Consider the following 3,288-nt stretch of genomic DNA (forward strand, 5'->3'; position numbering starts at 1 on the left):
AATGGAGATGACCTCCATGCCATCAAGTACTTGCCGCTCAAGTTAAATGGGCCGACTAGGTACTTACTTAACAATCTGCCCGTAAGAGCATGGTGCCCCCATGTGTGGTTTTGGTAATCGATGACATTCTCTATGGACTAATGGTTGCCTTGAGTTATATTCATATGATTTGTCCATAGGCATTTCTTGAAGTCCATTTGTTGGTTTCAAGGAGTTTATGTGGTGACCAAGGTCTATTCAAGGAATTATCAAATATTGGTCAGAGAGAAGACATGATACAAGGTTAATCAAGACTAAGTCGATTCAAGTTGATCAACACACAAAGCATAGAATATGTACCAAGCAAGATCAAGTGATCTCATGGTATGGTAAACTTTGTCCATTACACTTTGTGTACTAACCCATGGTCTACGTGAGAGTTATTTGTGGGGTTAGGTATGTTTCCATGGGCCTGCGTTAAGAGGGAGATCTTATACAACCCATGGAGGATCACATCAAGTGGTGATCGTCATCAAGATTGCGGTGTGCAAGTTCCAGTGGAGCATCACGAAGAGATCATGCTTGAAGCTTGCCGTCCTTTGTGATGACAATGGACTTATGAAGATGTGCCAAAGAATGGCTCACCAATAGTGGAGTATGGGGGAGCAATCAACTAGTCTTCATCGAGCCAATGCAATCAAGAAAGGTGGTCCAACTTGACAAAGTCAAGATCGTCATCATCTAGCTCAAGTGGACTATGTGCAAGGCAAAGGTTTTCCCTTGATAGGTTTTTTATTTTACCAGTCTCATGGTGGTAGTTGGGAGACTGGGTTATATGATCGATTGTCGTACTATCAAGGGGGGCTCTCAAGTGAGTAGCTTGATCGTATCATTCGTAGAGAGATCAAACCATTGCATCCTTGCATCATCTTTCTTGGTTATTGTTTGGTGTTTCTCTTTGTCAGTTTTGAGCTTATGGTCATCTTCATGACAAGCTCGAGTTCATAAAAAATGGAGTTCATATGCATCTTCGATGATGTTTCCGATGTTGGAGTTTATGCCGGCTCTTTACTGATGGAGGTTTCACATCTCTATATCATAGGAATACTCCCCTGCCACTTCTTACTGATGTTGCTATTAGATAGTATTTGTCGTCATCTATCCGACAAGCTTGAGTTTGCTCAATTCAGAACTCATTCGCAGAAGTTATGGCAGTTCAGGCTTTACTATATCCTTTTGTTTTGCTTGGCCTATTTTGAAGCTCATTAGCGGCAGTACCTCTTGCGCGGTACATCCGCGGTCCAATGCCATGGGCACTACCGCTTGTATTCAGGCTTCTGGACTAGTTTTCGCTTCGATGACAGTAGGGTAGTAGTTGGGCACGGTAGTACCATTTTGGACAGTAGTACCACACCTAGTACTGCTCTCGTGGTACTTCCGCGACCGACTAGCGCCACTCTACCGCCTATCTCTTTGCTTCTGTAGTCCCTCGCTGCCTCCATGGTAGTAGAGCGATAGTAGGGTGTGGTAGTACCTCTTTGTACGGTACTGCCGTCCTACCCTCCCTCTACTACCGCTGGTTCTCTGTGTCGTGAGACACTAAGCAGTAGTATCGCTTGTGAGGACAGTAGTATCGCTCCAGTGGCACTACCGCGCCTAGACTTTCGTTCTCTCAATGCTACACCTGGAACTACCGGCCCAAGCGGTAGTACCGCTCCTCTGGGCAACAGTACCACTTGTGTGCGGGCTGGGGGCATCACGGTTGGATTTTTCCCCACCTATAAAAGGGGGTCTTCTTCCCCAATGAAAAAAAAATCCTCTAGAGCTCGTGTTCTTCCCCAATTGTTTACCTTCTTCGAGCTTGCTATCTCTCAATCCCTCCATGGATTCTTGCTAGTTTAGGGGGAGGGGAGAGGAGATCTAGATCCACATTTCCTCCAATCACTTTCTCCTCTATGTGAGGGGAACCCCTTGGATCTAGATCTCAGAGTTCTTGGTGTTCTCCCTCTTGTTCTTCCTTTCATTTTCCTCCATAGCTTTCGTTGCTTCGGTGGGATTTGAGAGTGAGGGACTTGGGCACTATGTGTGCCCTTGCCATTGCATTAGTTGCATTGGTTTGAGTTCTCCATGATGATATGTGGAAGTGAAAAGTTGAGAAGCTTATTACCCTTGTGTGGTTGGTATCCTAGAGCTTGTTCCTCTTGGGTGCTTGGGCGCCCTAGACGGTTGGAGGTGCTTTGGATCTCAATCATTATGGTGTAAAGCTCCGGGCAAGCGTCAGGGTCTCCAATTAGGTTGTGGAGATTGCCCCGAGCAATTTTTACGGGTTCCAGTGACAGCCGCCAAGGGTTGCCAAAGTGTACTGGTTCGGTGACCTCCCTCAAGGGTTGCCAATTGTACGGGTTCGATGACCGCCCTCAAGGGTCCCTTAGTGGAATCACGACATCTTGCATTGTGCGAGGGCATGAGGAGATTACGGTGGCCCTAGTGTCTTCTTGCAGAGCATTGTGCCTCCACACCGCTCCAAATGGAGATTAGCATCCGCAAGGGTGTGAACTTCGGGATACATCCTCGTCTCCGCGTGCCTCGATTATCTCTTACCTGAGCCCTTTACTTATTGTAACACCCCGGATGTAACTTTCCATCTTTGTATCTCCAACTCTTGCCATTTTCGGCTATGTGATATGATATTCCCTCCGTGGTTGGGTTTTGACTTTTTTTTTTGCATTTTATTCATGTCATGCATACCATAACATGTCATCATGTGCATCTCATTTGCATATGTGTTCGTCTCATGCATCCGAGCGTTTTCCCCGTTGTCCATTTCGCAATCCAACACTCCCACATGCACCGGCGCACCCCCTCTTGTCTCTTTTCGTGTGCGGGTGTTGAACGTTCTCGGAATGGACCGAGCCTTGCCAAGTGGCCCTGGTATAGCATCGGTAGACCGCCTGTCAAGTTTCGTGCCATTTGGAGGTCGTTTGGTATTCCAACGGTTAACCGCATAACCGCAAGGGCCTCTTTTGAGTTGCAGCCCAACACCCCTCCAAAACAGCCCAAAAACCCATCTAAGTCACTTCCATGCTCTCCGTCGTCGGATCACGATCGTGTGGGCGAAAACCTCACTCCATTTGGAGTCTCCTAGCTCCCTCTGCCGACAAATATGTGCCCATCCCCGAAATTTTCGGGCAAACCCTAGACAAACTCCTCCCCGCCGCCACCGGACGCATACGGACCGGGACGGACACGTCCGCCCGCCGCCGGACGATTCCCGCCGCCGCGCCCAGCCTACCGCGAGCCGCCACGTGG

This window comes from Triticum dicoccoides, chromosome 7B (genome assembly GCF_002162155.2).
Source record: "Triticum dicoccoides isolate Atlit2015 ecotype Zavitan chromosome 7B, WEW_v2.0, whole genome shotgun sequence".
Taxonomy (NCBI): domain Eukaryota; kingdom Viridiplantae; phylum Streptophyta; class Magnoliopsida; order Poales; family Poaceae; genus Triticum; species Triticum dicoccoides.